At 45.8% G+C, this 19,225-nt stretch overlaps 1 protein-coding gene across 10 annotated transcripts in view; it reads right to left on the bottom strand.

Annotated features, from left to right (window-relative positions):
- The window catches only part of TENM4 (teneurin transmembrane protein 4), a 668,032-nt gene that overhangs the window by 470,459 nt on the left and 178,348 nt on the right, over nt 1-19,225 (bottom strand). For all 10 annotated transcript variants that reach the window (XM_082218946.1, XM_082218945.1, XM_082218951.1 and 7 more), the window contains one exon: nt 3,262-3,365. The gene's annotated coding sequence lies outside the window, so the exon portion shown is untranslated. The remainder of the gene's footprint in view (nt 1-3,261; nt 3,366-19,225) is intronic.

The following is a 19,225-nucleotide window of genomic DNA, read 5'->3' on the forward strand; positions in this document are numbered from 1 at the left end:
CTGACTTCCTTAGGGCCCGGGACCTCTAAACTATGATTCATGGACCTTAAGGTCCTCTGTGGGGCTAGCAGGGTTTAACAGCCTCCTATCAGGTAGGGCCTTTGGCACAGCCAGGTGCCCTGACTGAGCACAGTTCCTACATGTGAGGACACTCCTAACACAACTGCATTATTTTGCTGCAGATTCCCACTTGCAATGACTAACAACTAATTGCCACCTCCTGCAGCCGTGATTTTCTCTTACTGTTCCCAGACCCACAAAACAACTCCAAAGGCTTATTGCATGCAGATGGTTCCCCCAGTTTCTCTTTATACATTTCTGGGTTCCCTTCCCTTTTAAACACAAAAGCAACAAGGCTGAAGAAATCTAATTTTCACGGCAAGAAACCAGCATTGTAGGCAACGCGACAGAAGGAAATGTTTTGGCTGTGCTTGGGGTAGGGGGAACACCCCCCCCCCACGACAATCTTTTGCAAAGCAAGATGTGATTAACAAGCAGGAAGCAAGCGCTATGCGATTCTACAGGATTTGGTAATTGAATCCACCAAGGATAATGACGTTGACCTTCCCATTTGGAACTAAACTAGGCATTCAGCTTATAAGTGCTGTTCGCATTAATTCTAATTGCCCATACATGGCTAACGCGGCAGGATACTACTGGGAGGACAAGGAACAGGTAAATAATGATTACCATTAGCCTGTTTTACTAACAACATCGACAAAGCAAGGAGTATTTATGACAACGGTTTCTGGACCATGTAAAAAGCAGATTTCGACATCTGGATGCCATCGCTCCAACACAAGGATTTCCCTCCGCGTGCCAGAGCCCATGCATCAAAGCGTATTGTAAGGACATAAAGTCTGCCCTGTTGATTCAGACCAAACATCCTTCGAGTCCAGAATTCTGGCTCCGAGGATCAAATGGTTATTTCTGATGATTGTTACTTCTGATGGAATAATCTTGTTCTGGGGGTTCTTCCCAATGCTCCCAAGAAGAGTTTGGATTTGATATCCCAGTTTATCACAATAATAATAATAATAATAATAATAATAATAATAATAATAATAATAATAATTTATTATTTATACCCCACCCATATGGTTGAGTTTCCCCAGCCACTCTGGGCGGCTTCCAATCAAGTGTTAAACACAATAAAGCATTAAATATTAAAAACTTCCCTTAACAGGGCTGCCTTCAGATGTCTTTTAAAGATAAGATAGCTGCTTATTTCCTTCACATCTGAAGAGAGGGTGTTCCACAGGGCAGGCGCCACTACCGAGAAGGCCCTCTGTCTGGTTCCCTGTAACCTCACTTTTCGCAATGAGGGAACCACCAGAAGGCCCTCGACGCTGGACCTCAGTGTCCAGGCTGAACGATGGGGGTGGAGACGTTCCTTCAGGTATACAGGCCCGAGGCCCGAAGGAGTCTCAAAGCGGCTAACATTCTCCTTTCCCTTCCTCCCCCACAACCAGCACTCTGTGAGGTGAGTGGGGCTAAGAGACGCCAGAGAAGTGTGACTAGCCCAAGGTCACCCAGCAGCTGCATGTGGAGGAGCGGGGAAGTGAACCCGGTTCACCAGATTACAAGTCTACCATACCACACTGGCTCCCAAGCAGATTTGGGGAGGGGACAGGGGACACAGAGGGAGCAAGCCCCATGGCAATGGCAGGGCTTATCGCACTGCTTCCTGCTAGTGCAACAACCAAGTTGGAGCCAGTGTTTATTCTCTGTACCTGTTTTGCAATACTCCCTTCATCTGACCTTAGGAACAAATATAGCGACATGTTTCATAGGGGCAAAGGAAGCTTCCTTGTGTCGAGCCAGACCATTGGGTCCATCTAGCGCAGTATTGTCTGCTTTGACTGGCCATGGCTATTTCTTCCAGAGTTTCAGATAGGGGTCTTGGACATGCCTGGGACTGAACCTTTGGACCCCCTGCAAGCAAATTGGATGCTGTATCACTGAGCTGCAGACCTTTTCCTAAATCAGGATATTTATGGTCCATGCCACATATGCATGTGTTTACTTGTAAGCCCTCTCCATCTAATTTGGCATTAGAATAAAATAATAATCTGTACAAAAATTTGCCTACATCTCTGTGTATGCGCACACATGCATTTTCTCACAAAATATGCTCTTTGGGAAATGCATTTTATTCCAAAAATGTGAGTTTCTACATGAATTTGCGTATGTTCCTTGGGCCGAGAATCATGTTGTGGCCTTCCGAGAAGTGAGAGATCCAATGCACAGCTACATTTGACTTGCACATTCACCCAGGGGGTGAGGACCAGGCCGCCTCATATTGGAAATCGCAAATACAATATTCACAAATGTAATTCACAAACACGAAATTCCTCAAGCATCTCTGTGGAGGTTTCATTCAGCTCTCATGAGAACTTATAAGGTGCCCCATACTTTAGATTTGCCCACCTACCTCAGCATTCTCTAACCTGGTGCCCTCCAAATGCTTTTGACCATACTCCCATCATCTGCAACCAGTGTTCCTAGTAGTGCCGGATTTGCATATAAGCTAAACAAGCTATAGCTTAGGGCCCCACTCTCTTGCCCCCCCCCAAATAAAGGAAAAAACACCTGGATGTACATTTCCAAAATATAAGATAAAAAACAAAATAAAACCTACATACAGCAACAAGTGTTTTGTGTTATGTAGGCTCCTATGATGTAAGTAATGGGCCTCACTTGCTTCCTAAAATATCACAGGTTTGCTTGTTTCTATATATAGGGTGCCTACATTCTGCATGTGCAAATGGCTTTAGATACTTATTAGGTCCATAAATTACCATCTAGAATATATTCAACACAAAAAACAGTGACAATTTGTTGTGGACACAGGAGAGCTGGACATATAAAGGGCCTCAGTAGCTTAGGGCCTCACCAAACCTAAATCTGGTCCTGGTTCCTAGCTATTTAAAGACTTACTGTGTTCAAGTGCAACCAACCAGCATGGGACAAGGCAAATCTTCATTTGCCTTTCACTTGGCACTCGCCACACCGAAAGATAAAGTTGCCTGGCAAGCGCATGTGTGTACACCTAGTTAGAAAACATTTCCTTCCATTTCTATATTGCAAACAGATCTTTGCCAGCAGCCACCCCACTGCTAATGATCTCTGAAATGGTCCCCTCGGCTGCTCTTGTTGACTATTCCAAAACACCACCTGGACACACTTAGAAATGCAAGACTGCCCACGGCAGAAGCAAAAGCTTTCCCCATGCGAGATAAGATTCGGTGTGGATGATACCTGGCTCCATTACAGCAGAAGCAAGACTAGCAGGGGCCCGAAGCTCTGCAAATCCCTCTTTGGTGTCATCTGATCTTCCTTTAAGGGCAGCCCAGAAGAACATTCTGAAAAAGGAGAGAAAATAAAGAGAATCATTCCATGTGTATTAAGCCACCGGAGGGGGCAACCATTTTCCTTGGCGGAGCTCCACCAAGCAAGTGAAACACATACACAATTAGCAAATTAATTAGGTGGAGAAATAGTTGGATGGAGTCCGTTGCACTGCCAGGCCTTCTTCCTGCCACCTAGAAGAATGGTTTTGTTTTTATTTTTTAACCCTCACAGTCCTTTCCCAGGTGTCAAGAGTTCATATCACCCTCCTTCCCCTGTAAATGTAGATGGATCAGAGATTAGCGGATGTGGAGACTGTGGCAGGCTATGAGGAGGAGATCTTGACCTTGCACAAAAAATACCCAATGCGAGCAGCCAACTGAGAATTAGCCAAAGGTGCCAGCTGTCTGAAAGAACGTTCATGCCTCAGAGCTGAAAGACACAGATTTTCTATCCACAGCCTAAGAGTGCCTCAGCCAATGATGTCTACTAGAGCCAGATGAAAGGACATAGGCCCATGACCTATATCTATTATCCCACCTTTCTCCCAGGAAAAACAATCTCTCAAAGGACCTGTTGATGACATTTTACCATTGTACAGTGGAGAGTGTATTAACTTATGGTCTGTGTGTGTGGTTTGGGAGCTGCACGGTCAGGGAAAAAACAATGCTGTCCAGGGTTGTAAAGACTGAGGAGAGAATAATTGGGTGCACTCTTCCCACCTCGGATCAAATCTATGCTTCCAGGTGCCATAAGAAAGCTGCAGAGATAGCGCAGAAGAGTGCGCACCCCGGAAATGATCTCTTTCAGCTTCTGCCTTCTGGAAGAAGGTCCAGGGTTATAAAGACCAGGACTAGCCACCTGAGAAACAGTTTCTACCCAAATGCGATTTTGGTTTTAAACGCATTGTACGGAGTCTGTATGGGAGTATATTGTATTTAAAAATGGGGTATCAGAGTTTTTAGGGGGCTAACCAGGTTGGGATAGCTGGGATAGCAGGCTTGTTGGGTTTTGAATGTCTCATGTAGATTTTTCAATTTCGTTGTTCTGTATGGGACAATGACAATGAAGATTATTGTATCGTAAGATTTACAGAAGCCTTCCTGGTTTCTCACTTGATCCTGGAATGTCCCGCTTTTCCTTAGGACGTCCCTATTTGCACCAGAGAAATATTGGAGGGTATAGTTGGACCTCCCTATTTTCAGCAGAGAAACGTTGGGGGGTATGGAGTTATCCGTCCCCTGAGCCAAGGAGACAAGTAACTATACAACCTTTAGAAGACATCTGAAGGCAGCCCTGTATAGGGAAGTTTTCAATGTTTTATAATGCTTTTTTATATGTTGGAAGCTGTCCAGAGTAGCTGGGGGAACCCAATCAGGTGGGTAGGATATAAATAGTAAAATTATTATTTGTATTATGGAATAGGATATCCCCATTTTCCTCGGCAGAAATGTTGGAGGGTATGAAATTAAAATAACACATACACATAAATAAAAATATTTAAATAAGTAACCCTGCTTTAAGAAACACTGGGAACACCTAAAACCATTTGAAAGCATGCACACACAGAGAATGAAAAAACATTTGTCTGTTGGCTAGGATTGCCAGATTTCCAGAGGTAAAAATCCAGACAAAAAGAACGTGTTGAGCCCCCCTTTTTTTGCATGATTTCCCACACCAGACCCCAAAACTGAACTGCCCTTGCACACATTTTTTTAACCGCCCCCCCAAAAAAAACCTGGACATTTGATAAAAATTGTAAAAAATTCCTCCGGATGGGCATGTAGACCCCCCAAAAAAGAGGACATGTCCGGGATTTCCCGGACGTATGCCAATCCTACTGTTAGCACAAGGAAAGCAGATGGGAGATCAGCCTAGCCACACAAACCCCATTCTCTTATTTTCTTCACAATGCATGAGAGGCTACCCTAAACCTTGCCATAGTCCTCAGATCAGTGTTTTCTCTGACCTGCTCATCTTCTTTACGTGTTCAGATTTATGGAGAGTTTGTGTGCATGGAGGAGCACTCGATTATGCGGTTCCCCAGCGGAAGTGAGATTCTGCAGAGACAAAAGTACCTTCCACTCTGCTGTTTGTGAGAACAAGGGCATTTGGGTGGGTTTTAGCGCTGCTCCAGAGCATCCGAGCACTTCCTTGAGTCCATCTGGGATATGAAATTTTAGAAGGGAAAGCTTCCTCTCAAATGGAAGGACGGGAAACAAGGCTACTCCATCATCATCTGTGCTCAAGCTTTACTTAGCGATGGAATCAGAGAAAGGTCAGGGAATCTCAAGAGGTTGAGGACTCCTGTGGCCTGAGGCTGCTGTGGATTTTGAGCGCTCTGGCTTCTGAGTCCTCTTCAGGGGAAAGGAAGTCCAACATCAGTCACATTGGACTTCAAAAAGAGGACACTTCTAACTGAAAATAAAACGAGGGGATTCGTAAAAAGGAAGCTGGAAGAGAAAGTCAAGAGGGTCAAAGCTCTTCAGAATGCTAGGGGGGGATTCTTCAAAATCGCAATAATAGAAGTTCAGTGAAAATGTATACTGACGATCAACGTGGTTGCTACAAAACCCAAGAGGATTTCTGTGTGGTTAACAAGTTAGTGTCACAGAAGTTATATGGGGCTTCCTCCAGAAAATGGAAGTCTTGCCCAAGTAAAGAGGACCAAAAGGAACAGAAACGTTGGCCAAAGAAATTCCATGCTGAAAAAAGAATTCTGAGGAGCATGTTGCTAAAACCGTAAAAGCAAACAAAAAACTATGTAAAGGCATTAGAAACAGGAGACCAAGCAGGGAGACTTTGTTGGACTTTTGGGTGAGAAGGGAGTCAAAGGTGTGCTCAATGAGGAAAAGGATGTTTAAGAGAAGGTGAAGGTATTATTTGCATCCGTCGTCACTGCAGGAGATGTAGAGCAGTTCATCTGTGCCTGATCCAATTTTCTCAGCAAAGGAGTCAGAGGAAATGTGGCAAATAGTGGTGACGAGAGATGAGCACAATAAAAACCGACAAATCGCTGCATCTGCATGGCATCCATCTGAGAGTTCTTAAAGAACTCACATGTGAAATTGCTGATCTTCTAACAAAAATATGTAAATCATTCTTAAGATAAGTAGCTGAAGGCTGGAAAATACCAATGTAAACCAATTTTTTAAAATAATTTGCAGTTTTGGGGGGGGGGCTGGTAAAGGAAGCTACAAGTAGGTTAGCTCAGTATCTGTCCTGGGAAAAAATTGGTGGAAAAACATGATCAAAGACAGAACAGCCAGCATAGAAGAACAAGCCATGCTGAAGAAGTACCATACCTCGTGTTGCGTTAGGTTCATGTTGTGTATCTTCGGCTTGCAAACCCGGCAAACCCGGAAGTGTATATTTCTAGGTTTCGCCGTGCCTGCGTGCGCAGAAGTGTTCTGCATGCTTCGCGCATGCGCAGAAGTGTTATGCGTGCTTCGCACATGTGCAGAAGTGCTCTATCATGCTCTGCACTTGCACAGAAGTGCACCCCAGAACGGATCGTGTCCACAACTAGAGGTACCACTGTACTTGGATTTTCAGTTAGCTGTTGATACTGATCCTTCATTAAAGACTCATTGAATAAACTTAGCAGAGGTGGGGAAAAGGGAGAAGTCCTCTTGGTGTTGTTTAGTCGTTTAGTCATGTCCGACTCTTCGTGACCCCCTGGGCCAGAGCACGCCAGGCACTCCTGTCTTCCACTGCCTCCCGCAGTTTGGTCAAACTCCTGCTGGTAGCTTCGAGAACACTGTCCCACCATCTCGTCCTCTGCTGACCCCTTCTTCTTGTGCCCTCCATCTTTCCCAACATCAGGGTCTTTTCCAGAGAGTCTTCTCTTCTCATGAGGTGGCCGAAGTCCTCTTATGTATCATTAATTGGTTAAAAAATCAGAAAGCAGGGAAAGGAATAAATGAAAACTTCTTCCAGTGGAAGGATGTAGGAAGCTGGGTCCCCCAAGAGATCTGCACTGGGACAGATGCTTTTTAACTTGTTCATAAGTAATCTGTAATTAGGATAAGCAGTGAGATGGCCAATTTGCTGGTGACACCCAACTGTTCAGGATGGCCAAAGCTAAATAGGATTGTGAGGAGTTCCAAGTAGGTTTATCCAAAGAGGATGAACAGGCATCAAAATGACAGATACAGGTTCAACGAAAAGAAGTGTTAAGCGATGAACACTGGGGCAAAAACGTACACTAATGGGGTCTGAAATGGTAGCAACTGGCAGTCCTTGGGAGGGCTGGTGGCTTAGAGTTACCAGTATGGTGTAGTGGTTAGAGTGATGGGCAAGGATCTGGGAGACTAGGGTTCAAATCTATACGAATCTCATTGGGTGACAATGGCCAATCACTATTCCCAGATTAACCTAAGCTCAAGGGGTTGTTGTGAGGATGAAATGTGCTGTGGGAGAGCCATCTCCACCACCCTGAGCTCTATGAAGGAAGTGTGAAATATGAATGTAGTGGTGAAAATAAAATAAAATAATAATAATTTATTTATACCCCATCTAGCTGGGCTTCCCCAGCCACTCTGGGTGCCTTCCAACCAAATATTAAAATACAGTAATGCATCAAACATTAAAAGCTTCCCTAAACAGGGATGCCTTCAGATGTCTTCTAAAAGTTTGGTAGTTGTTGTTCTCTTTGACGTCTGGTAGGAGGGCGTTCCTGTTAGGATATTTCCGTTCCACCTTAAAAGGGAGCAGGCTTTGAGAGTCACAGAGTCTGCATATTTCCTGTTCACAGGATGTTTATGTTTCCTATTGCTTTCGTTTTCTCTCTGTGTCTGGAGACACTGATGCAGGCAGTCATGTTTTTCTTTGTTCTGATCAACGCTGAATAAAACTTGTAAATAATGCTCTCCTGTGTGCAACTTTTGCTGTGAATTATCTGCTGATAGAGTGTGCATGAGCTCTGGAATGTGGCAAGATATTTTCTAGAAACTCATGTCGCTAATTGCTGATACTGCGTGCCTACGGGAGATCGATGGATCGTCCGGCAGACGGCTTGGGGCCATGATGGACTTTGTCTCCCTGGCAGTATCCCAACAGTTCCACAGGGCGGGTGCCACTACGGAGAAGGCCCTCTGCCTGGTTCCCTGTAGCCTCACTTCTCGCAATGAGGGAACTGCCAGAAGGCCCTCAGCGCTGGACCTCAGTGTCCGGGCAGAACGATGGGGGTGGAGACGCTCCTTCAGATATACTGAACCAAGGCCATTTAGGGCTTTCAAGGTCAGCACCAACACTTTGAATTGTGCTTGGAAACGTACTAGGAGCCAATGCAGATCTCTCAGGACTGGTGTTATGTGGTCTTGGCAGCCGCTCCCAGTCACCAGTCTAGCTGCCACATTCTGGATTAGTTGTAGTTTCCAGGTCACCTTCAAAGGTAGCCCCACATAGAGCACATTGCAGTAGTCCAAGCTACTAATTTAACTAACACCAGTTGTTCATATAGTTTGGTGTGATCTACTCTAATGGGCAACAGCTCTCAAGGCTGTTTTTTCCCCCACCAGCTGCAACCTGCAGAACCTGGGACTCTCTGAATGCAGAAATTTTGAATGGTGATGCAGACATTCCAGGTCTGATTATGGGTAGAGCCACTTTGGCCCTGGACTTCTTCTAGCAGCGGCAGAAGGGGAGGCATGGGGTGGTGGTGGCGGCGGCAGAGAGCGCGCCAAAGCACAGCAGCTGGGTTACTGCAAAAACAGGCACCCGTCCAACACACCCAGCCTCCTCTTAAACAGGCTTCCTTATTTCTCATACAATAAAAATCTTGATCCACTTAGTGACACCACCGTTTCAAAGAAGCATCAAATAAACACTGGGCTCGAAAACACTTTCTCTCCTCCCCACCCCTTTCCCTTCCCTCGTTGCTAGCTGCGAAGTTCACATCTCAAGCCTGGTACTCTAATGGAATGTCTAATGCTCAGCAGCTGCACATTTTTAATGCAAAGCTGGGGGCGGAGCCTTGAGAATTACAGATATATATATATATATATATATATATATATATATATATATATATGCTTTCGTAGATTTTCACGGGTACAGGAATGCAGGTTTTGGTGTCTTCGGGTGTCTTCCCGTGTAAGAGTCGGGGTGTCTGGGCGACGTTTCGACGAGGTCTCACTCGTCATCTTCAGGCTGGTGCTTTCGGCTTCTTGTTACTGGAACAGAGCTGTTCCAGTAACAAGAAGCCGAAAGCACCAGCCTGAAGATGACGAGTGAGACCTCGTCGAAACGTCGCCCAGACACCCCGACTCTTACACGGGAAGACACCCGAAGACACCAAAACCTGCATATATATATATATATATATATACACACACACACATGCAGGCAACATATGGTTTTATGTAATCTTGCCATGAATTTTTTAAACGGAGTGTCCTAATTCATGCTGGACGGAAAGAGCTTTTCCAGCCGGTCCTCTGTGGCTACAGCCCCACTTGTGTGGAGTGTGCGATGCCTTATTGCCGCAGTGTTTGCAGCAAAAGCAGCCCTGGCGCAGAGGCTTAGGCAAGAGAGCCTCTTTTATGGCCAGCTAGCCAATGGCTAGGGACGTGGGTGGCGCTGTGGGTTAAACCACAGAGCCTAGGGCTTGCCGATCAGAAGGTTGGCAGTTTGAATCCCCGTGACGGGGTGAGCTCCCGTTGCTCGGTCCCTGGATCCTGCCAACTTAGCAGTTCGAAAGCACGTCAAAGTGCAAGTAAAATAGGTACCGCTCCGGTGGGAAGGTAAACGGTGTTTCACGACTGGACCTAATGCTCAGGGGTCCCTTTACCTTTCCCTTTACCTAGCCAATGGCTATTGTCGGGAAAGGCCAGGCAATGCAAAGGTTAGACTGACACAACTAGGGACCGATCAAGTCCAACACAACCTACCAGTGGACTCCTGGGGGTGCAAGCATGGCTTTCTTAATAATAATAATAAATTTTATTTATACCCCGCCCTCCCCAGCCAATACCGGGTTCAGGGTGGCTAACACCAGGTATAAAAACAATTGATTAAAATACAGCTTGAAAACAAGATTAAATTGCAACATTAAAATGCAGCCTCATTTTAGTAGAAACTCAAATCTTGGGAGTTCCCCAGCCAGATGTCAGGGAGAAAGGTGTCCCAGCTTGAGTAACAACCCTCACCCTGTCTGCACACTGACTTCTGATGTCAGAGACCGAAATACATGGAATCATAGAATTGCAAGGTACCCTAATGGTCATCTAGTCCAACCCCCTGAAATGCAGGAATCTCAGCTAGAGCATCCATGGCAGATGGCTATCTAACCTCTGCTTAAAAACCTCCACGGAACCTCCCATTCTGTGGGGCAGTTTTTAATAGGTATAGGGAAATACCTATTAAACACAATTTATCCCTCCAGGAGCCCCCATGTGGGAGCTGAAGAGAGTTTTAAAATCCCATTCTTGGCAGCAAAATTAAAAGCATAGGCATTAGGGTGTAAAACCTTGCTTTGAGCAAATCGACCTATGAAGGAAGCTGGCTTCCCTTTTGTACCCCGCTTAATAAAGCACCAGGCAACAAATTGGAAAGTAAGCTTAAAAATATAATCTACTTATTTATTATCATGCATGGGTTTCACAGCAATGGCAGCAGTAAAAACTATGCAAGCAAAATACTTTATTCACAAGATAACGAGCTTCAGGCTTGTGCCTGGAGTAAACTACAAGGTACATCTGCCCTTATGGCTGCTCACAGAAAGAGAGCTCAGGAGGAACAGGAAGTACTGCATGCACCTTCCTCTCCAGGAAAAGAGGGGAAATGACATCACACAGAGCCCTCTCTACCAATTGCCTTTCTATGGTCTGAGTACTATCAGCAGTACAGCTCTGTGGACTTAGCCCCTTCTCACGCTAACTACCAATAATACGCATTTGTTAGGTTTGGCTCTCTGTCCACTTTATCATCATCACCATTTTCCAGAATAGCTCAGTTGGTAGAGCACAAAACTCTTAATCTCAGGGTCATGGGTTTGAGCCCCACGTTGGGCAAAAGATTCAGGGGGTTGGGCTAGATGACCCTCATGGTCCCTTCCATGGAATTCTAGGATTCCATGCACATCTACCATGACCTCCTTTCCTCAAACTAAAAAGTCTCAAACATAGCCGCTGAGTTGCCACCGTTTCCTGTAGTAGCTTCTACTCCTTCTGAGAATTTGCAAGTGAATCTCAAAAGAACAAGCACATCTTGCTGTATTCCCCACCAACCTTCTAGCCTGGCACATACTCAAATCAAACAAATGTTTCCAAACTTTCAACCGAGGCAGAGGGAAATGATCAAACAATGAAGAAACCGCCCGCGTGTGGAAATAATCAGCAGTGCTTACTTCTGGAGAGAGAAATCCACAATGCTCCAGCAGTTTCTGATGCTCTGATCAAAAAAAAAAAATTGGTTTTGCGAACAAACATTTTCTTTTTCACCTGCAGCTGCTATCATTTTCTTATCAATCAACACCTTGTGACAACCCATTCCCCCTCGGGTGAAAGGAGGTTTGTGGGTTTAAATAAATAAATAAATAAATAAAAGTAAGAGAACCTATGAAAGATCACTGGGTTGCCCTTAAAGGCAGCAGCTCATCTTTACACGGTATTGACGAACCGATAGACAATGAAGGAGGTTATTCAATAGACTTGGAAGATTCACTATAGACAAAAGGAAGGACTTCTTCGCACAGCAAGAAGTTAAACTATGGAATTTTCTCCTGCAAGAGGCAGTCATGTCCAACAAGAGAATCAAGCAAATGAATGAGTCTGTTAGTGGCTATCAGGTGCAATGGTTATGTTCTCCATCCTATATTGCAGCGGTTCTCAACCTGTGGGTCCCCAGATGTTGTTGGACTACAACTCCCATCATCCCTGAGCTCTGGCCTTGCTAATTAGGGGTGATGGGAGTTGTAGTTCAACAACATCTGGGGACCCACAGGCTGAGAAAGTCTGCTTTATTGGAAGAAGTGTTCTTCTGATTACTAGTTTCGGGGAATCACAAGTGAGAAGAGCGCTGTTGCATTCAGGTCCCACTTGTCAGCTTCCCATTGGGGAATTCTGGTTGGCCATGGTGAGAACTTGATGCTGGACTAGATGGGTCTTTGGTCTGATCCAGCAGAGCTTTCCTTATATTCTTACAAATGTACACATGCAGGACACACCACTTAAAATACCTGAAGGAACGTCTCCATTCCCATTGTTCAGCCCAGACACTGGGGTCCACCTCTGAGGGCCTTCTGACAGTTCCCTCACTGTGAGAAGTGCAGTTACAGGGAACCAGGCAGAGGGCCTTCTCGGTGGTGGCACCTGCCCTGTGGAATGTCCTCCCGTCACATAATAAACAACTGAAGATATCTGAAGGCAGCCCTGTGCTGGGAAGTGTTTAATGTTTGATGCCTTACTGTGCTTTAATTTACCGGAATGGCTGCAGTAACCCAGTCAGGTGGGTGAGATATTATTATTATTATTATTAAAGGCTCAGAAATGCAAAAAATGAAAAATTAAAATGGTGGAAGTCCTTCAAATGATTTAGAATTGCGGGAGAGGAATCCTTGTGGCAGTCAACACGGTTTGGGGTCAAAAAAAGTAGCCTGTAACCTTCTTGTACACACTGACCTTGTCGATATGGCAAAGCCAGAGGCTAAAAGGGCTCGGGGACCACCGACAGATGTATGCAGTGTGGGGGCACCTGCCTCTAGTAGAAGCTGTGTCTTTAAGAAAGCATATTTCAAGGGTTTGGCACCTGCTGAAGTGCCTGTCTGTGGCAGTTAGCTTCAGAATATGCACACTGAGTGGCATGAAAGGAAGACAGGCAGGAACGAACAATCCACCAAGACCAGAGGTTATTTTTAGAGAGAAAGCTTCTCCAGCCAACATTTAATAAATAAGTAACGGAGAAGACCTCAAAGGAAGTTGCTTCCTTAGCCATGAATCTCAAATGCGAGGGCTTTGCAATTTTCCCTTCCTTTAATGCACAGAGTGGTTGAATTTTCCTCCTCTACAATCTCAGTTTTATGCTGGAAGCCGAGCAATGATGGTGGGGAGGGACTGCCACAATTTAGGGATGTGTTCCCCTGGTGAAGTTACAGGGATTCATAGAGCAGGGGTAACCTGATGGCTTCAAAAGATTAGACAAATTCATGGAGGGAGGGTGAAGGAGGAGTTTGGATTTGATATTCCGCTTTATCATTACCCTAAGGAGTCTCAAAGTGGCTAACAATCTCCTTTCCCTTCCTCCCCCACAACAAACACTCTGTGAGGTGAGTGGGGCTGAGAGACGTCAGAGAAGCGTGACTAGCCCAAGGTCACCCAGCAGCTGCATGTGGAGGAGCAGGGAATCGAACCTGGTTCACCAGATTACGAGTCCACCGCTCTTAACCACTACACCACACTGGTTAAAGGTAAAGGGACCCCCGACCATTAGGTCCAGTTGTGGCCGACTGGGGATGCAGCGCTCATCTCGCTTTATTGGCCGAGGGAGCTGGCGTACAGCTTCCAGGTCATGTGGCCAGCATGACTAAGCCACTTCTGGCGAACCAGAGCAGCACACAGAAATGCTGTTTACCTTCCCACCAGAGCGATACCTATTTATCTACTTGCACTTTGTGCTTTCGAACTGCTAGGTTGGCAGGAGCAGGGACTGAACAATGAGAGCTCACCCCTTCGCGGGGATTCAAACCGCCGACCTTCTGATCGGCAAGCCCTAGGCTCTGTGGTTTAACCCAAAGCGCCACCCGCGTCCCTTAGGGGTAACTTGGATGGTTTCAAAAGAGTAGACAAATTCATGGAGGGGAAGGCTATCAAATAGTACCTAGTCGTATTGGTTATGTTCTGCCTCCATTGTTCGAAACAGCAATGCTTTGATCCAGCTGGGATCTCACAGATGCTACTCTCACCTCTTTGAAAGAAAACACAAATGATTAATGAATGTTAGAATGATGTTGGATAGAAATTAAGTGGTTTCCAGCTGTAATGCTTTAAGGGAATATGAAAAAAGGGTTATAAATAGGTACAAATTTAATGCTATTATTTTTAAGATTAAGATTAGGATAATTAAAGAGGGTAAGGATTTGCTGAATCAACAGATGGAAGTGGAATACAAAAAAGGGAGGTATGAGGAGGTTCGGGAAACAAGCTAAAGGAAAACAAGTAATGGAAAATCTGTGTGTTTTTTAAACTATTTTTATTTTGTATTTTTGTTATTTTTTATGTTTATATCTTTTTTGTTGTTGTTATACTTTAAAAAATCTTAATATCTTATAAAAAAAGAAAACACAAATGAGACAAATAAATATTATGATTAGCTATGAATTCACCGTATGGTTTGGGGCAAGCCATTGCCCGTTCTTTAAAGACAACTAAATATAATTATTAGCTATGAATTGATTGCACAGTCTTAGGCAAGCAAGTCTATTGCCCATCCAAATCAAGGTTAAATTCACTTCCACGCGGCACTCCATGCAGCAAGCGATTTAAGTCATGTGCAACCACTTATGTTCTCTGCGCAGAACATTTTTCCTCTTGCTGCCACCATAAACCTTCTCCCCGCTTCACACAATGAAGAAAAATCCTCTTGTATCTACATATTCATAAGAACATGATCAGTACACCAAATCCAATTAACTTAATGGACAGGCTCTTTTGAAATACATGCACCACTCAGAGGGGGGGGGTGGAGAGAGAGAGAAAAAGGCAGCGAACAACACTCTGCAATCAATACATTCCCGTGTTCTAGGTCAAGGATTGCAAGATTTTTTACTTTAAGGAAAAGAGCTTCTGTTCAAAACTACCACATGAGGGAAACAATCAAAGGAACACAAAGCAGAAAGAACAAGGAATTCCTGGCAACCTGTCCATCACAATGCAAATGCCGAGGGAGATGCCATGCAAGTGTGTGCAATGCTTGAAACCAATAGTATTGACCTCAAACACTGGAATGAAATGAATGGGGAAAGTAGCATTCACGAAAGCACACACCGTCCTTGGCTGGTGAGCTGGCACAAGAAGGATAACAGGGTGCCGAGCAGAATTCTTTACGGAAATGTCAAGGCTAGCGGTTTATTGTGCATGTTTGCAAAGGTTCAAAGACAAAGATGCTGTCAACAGAGAAACAAGAACAAAACCAGTTAGGAAAACAATGCTGTCAGTCTTAACTGTGCTAACAGCGCTGTGTAGGTGTAAGTATTGGGGATAGGGGCTCAAATACTTCAAGCGTGGGTTTCGCCGACAAATCGCCCAGGGTTAACAACAGAGTCTTTATTTTGGGGAAACAACGAGCGTCAGCTCAAGAGTAAGCCGAAGTCTGGGATGAATGCAATTGGAAATAGAGAGGCAGAAGGCAGATCTGGATTTCTGGACGGTTTGCATTAGATCAGAAGGAATTCACTGTTTTCCGGTTGTTTAACAACAAGCAGCAAGAAAATGGCTTCCACCCACCACTGCTGGGGCTGAATAAAGCACAGGGCAGTCCAAAGTGCTGTTTCGTATGAAAGGGTTTCTAAGTTCCATTCATTCCTAGGCTCAGAATTCTGTAATTCTAAGTCTATGAATATTGCACCAGGCTTCAGATGGCAGATCTCAAGGTTCTGGTTTCAGGGATGCAGAAAAGCTTTACTTTCGCTTGCATAGCTCGGTCGGTGGCTCAGTCAGGGACGTGGGTTCAAGCCCTACACTGGGAAAAATATTCCTACATTGCAGGGGTTGGACTAGATGACCCTTGTGGTCCCTTTCAACCACAGTTCTATGGTAACGGTATGAGAAGTTACAGATAGGTAGCCGTGTTGGTCTGCCATAGTCAAAATAAAAAAATTCCTTCCAGTAGCACCTTAAAGACCAACTAAGTTAGTTCTTGGTATGAGCTTTCGTGTGCATGCACACTTCTTCAGATACACAGGTATGAGAAGTGTTATAGTGAAGCTGTGTGCTGGACGATTCAGGACAGAGAAAAGAACGGGATTCTTCATGTTAGCACATAGTTAAATGATGGCATTCACTCCCACAGGAAGCAATGATGGCCACGAATGTAGGTACCTATAAAAGAGGATTATCATGGAGGAGAGGTACATTGATGGCTGCTAGCCATGAGGGCTATGGTCTGCCTCCACATTTGGAGGCAGTAATGCTTCTGAATTGCTGGAGACTACAGGAGGGGACTATGGCAAGTTCTTAAAGAAATGGGAGTGCCTGATCACCTCATCTGTCTCCTGAGAAATCTCTATGTGGGACAAGAAGCTACAGTTAGAACTGGATATGGAACAACTGATTGGTTCAAAATTGTGAAAGGAGTACGACAAGGCTGTATATTGTCTCCCTGATTATTTGACTTTTATGCAGAATTCATCATGCGAAAGGCTGGGCTGGATGAATCCCAAGCCGGAATTAAGATTGCCGGAAGAAATATCAACAACCTCAGATATGCAGATGACACAACCTTGATGGCAGAAAGTGAAGAGGAATTAAAGGACCTTTTAATGAGGGTGAAAGAGGAGAGCGCAAAATATGGTCTGAAGCTCAACATCAAAAAAACGAAGATCATGGCCACTAGGCCCATCACCTCCTGGAAAATAGAAGCCCTGAAGAAATCAGCCCTGAGTGATCACTGGAAGGACAGATCCTGAAGCTGAGGCTCCAATACTTTGGCCACCTCATGAGAAGGGAAGACTCCCTGGAAAAGACTGTGATGTTGGGAAAGATGGAGGGCACAAGGAGAAGGGGACGACAGAGGATGAGATGGTTGGACAGTGTTCTGGAAGCTACCAACATGAGTTTGACCAAACTGCGGGAGGCAGTGGAAGACAGGAGTGCCTGGCGTGCTCTGGTCCAGGGGGTCACAAAGAGTCGGACACGACTAAACGTCTAAACAACAACAACAACAGAAGGAGGGGACAGTGTTCATAGAATCAAAGAATTGTGCTCCAGTTTTGCTTGTTGGTTTCATGCCTCTCCTGGGTCTGGTAGACCAGCTGGACTCATCTTTGCCTCCCTTCTCTTCTCCCAGACTCTCTGCCACAGACTCTCCCTGCTCACTAAGCACTGTTAAAGAAGGTAAAGGGACCCCCGACAGTTAAGTCCAGTTGCAAACGACTCTGGGGTTGAGGTGCTCATCTCGCTTTACTGGCCGAGGGAGCCAGCGTTTGTCCGCTTCCGCAGACAGTTTTTCCGGGTCGTGTGGCCAGCATGACTAAGCCGCTTCTGGTGAAACCAGAGCAGCGTACGGAAATGCCGTTTACCTTCCTGCCGGAGTGATGCCTATTTATCTACTTGCAGTGCATGCTTTCGAACTGCTAGGTTGGCAGGAGCAGGGACCGAGCAACGGGAATTCACTCTGTTGCAGGGCCTCGAACCGCTGACCTTCCGATCAGCAAGTCCAAACAGCACAGTGGTTTAAACCACAGAGCCACCCACGTCCTCTTACCCCTTCAGCTTCTGACACCTCCTCCTCCCAGGCTCCCCTTTCATCTCCCTCTGTCCCCTCGTTGTCCCCCCACCACCATCACCACTCCCTGGGCTCTGAGTCCTCTTCCCTTGAGGGTTCCTTAGCTACTTTTGCCTGCCACTTCTCTGCATCAAACGCGTCTGACACCTGCAAACCCATACCTTTTGAGGAAACAGGAAAGGAGAGGGGCCTGTTAAACACCACACAGTGTATCTCAAGTCCAGGACATTTTTCACTGCCACTGGGGAGGGGGGGACACAACAAAAGCAGAGGGGCAGGAAGAATCTATCCTCCCGCCCTCCCTTATGCCACACGCCCAACGGCCCACAGCTCCCTCTGTTTTGAATCGCCAAATCATGCATTTCTCATTAATGGCCCAGACACAGAGAGTTTTCAATTAAGTCAGAAAGCGCGGTTGTAGTAATTACATTATGATATTAGCCCCCACAGATTAATACATTGGCAGCCGCGTGCAGGTTGCCTTCTGCAATTGTGTCACGCTCCGCTCGTTTGCTCTGGTAATGAAACCAAAACACAGGAATGTCTCACATAAAACGGCATCGGCCATCTGGATGGCTGCGATCAGCAGCTCCTATGATCTATAAGGTTGGGTGCAGAAAGTAGCTTTTTTTCCTAGAGGATGGGAGTGTGGCAGCAAGGCTGCGACCCTCCTTCCCTTCTTTATATCTGCAAGCTGCACTAGCATGCTGATCAGCTCCCAACCCCTCTTCCGTTTCTCACTTGAAGCTAAGTTTCCCGCACAATCTACCACTAAACATCTCTTAGAACCCTGGCTGAGTGCTTTGGCCGAGAGGAGTGGTGTCCTTGGAACTCTTTTCCTTGCCCAGATGGAGGAGAGAAAGGTGTTTGTGCGCAGATAGCAGCTGTCAGAGCTGCCCGAGGTCCCAGCTCACAAAGGACCAACGCCAGTTCGTTGTTATATACAAAAGTCTTTATTGAAGTTCAGTTTGTCTTTCACATCAGCAGCGTGCAGCTCTACGTCTGAAACTCTAGACCGCTGAAGCTCCGTCTGAGTCTCCTCCCCCCATACACCAGTTTAAGACTCTGGCCTTGCTCCACCTCTTCCTTTGCTCTTTCCTCCTCTGGCTCCGTCTGTCAGCTGGGGTCTCGCCCTTTCTAGACTCTTCTGACGCTGAGTCCCCTGAGTCTTCCCCCTGCCTCCGGCGGGCTTTAGGACCTGGTTCCCGATCCGGGCTTTCTGCTGTCCCGCGCGCCTGTACATTTGAACTTGGCGCACGCGCCCAGCCGCCAACCTTCCTCCTGACCGTTACACTGCTCCTGTCACTGCTTCCCCCTTCGGGGAGGCTAGCTGGACCTGACCTCCCCTCCGTTCCCCCACTCTCCGACAGAGGAGTGGTCAGTCCCGACTCATCTTCTCTCCCTGCTGGAGGAGACGCTGCCCCTGACACCT

This window comes from Podarcis vaucheri (genome assembly GCF_965113315.1).
Source record: "Podarcis vaucheri genome assembly, chromosome: 4".
In the NCBI taxonomy this organism is placed as follows: Eukaryota; Metazoa; Chordata; class Lepidosauria; order Squamata; family Lacertidae; genus Podarcis; species Podarcis vaucheri.